Here is a 324-nt window from a genome sequence, read left to right on the forward strand (position 1 = left end):
TCATGTTCAGTGAACTTGTTCTTTAACAAGCACCCACATGTTATCCTCAGGTATCCCATATACTTCAATCTATGAGATTAATTGCTTACTTCCTAATGAAGCTTAACATGTATTAGTCTTTGAGCATTGCCAATGCTTTGTCTTGATAATAAAATTATCAGAAACAATTTTAGGAACATGGTTCAGATGCATAGTGATCTCATAATTGTAACATCTTTACAATTCTCTTGCAAGGCCTTTATTGTAACACCCCGTAACCTTATTTAATAATTGATGAGACCCTATTGAGGATAATAAAGGGTATTTAAGGTAAGTTTAAGTGTT

This window comes from Theobroma umbraticum, unplaced genomic scaffold (assembly GCF_002168275.2).
Source record: "Theobroma umbraticum cultivar Fairchild unplaced genomic scaffold, ASM216827v3 scaffold_60.0, whole genome shotgun sequence".
Taxonomy (NCBI): Eukaryota; Viridiplantae; Streptophyta; class Magnoliopsida; order Malvales; family Malvaceae; genus Theobroma; species Theobroma umbraticum.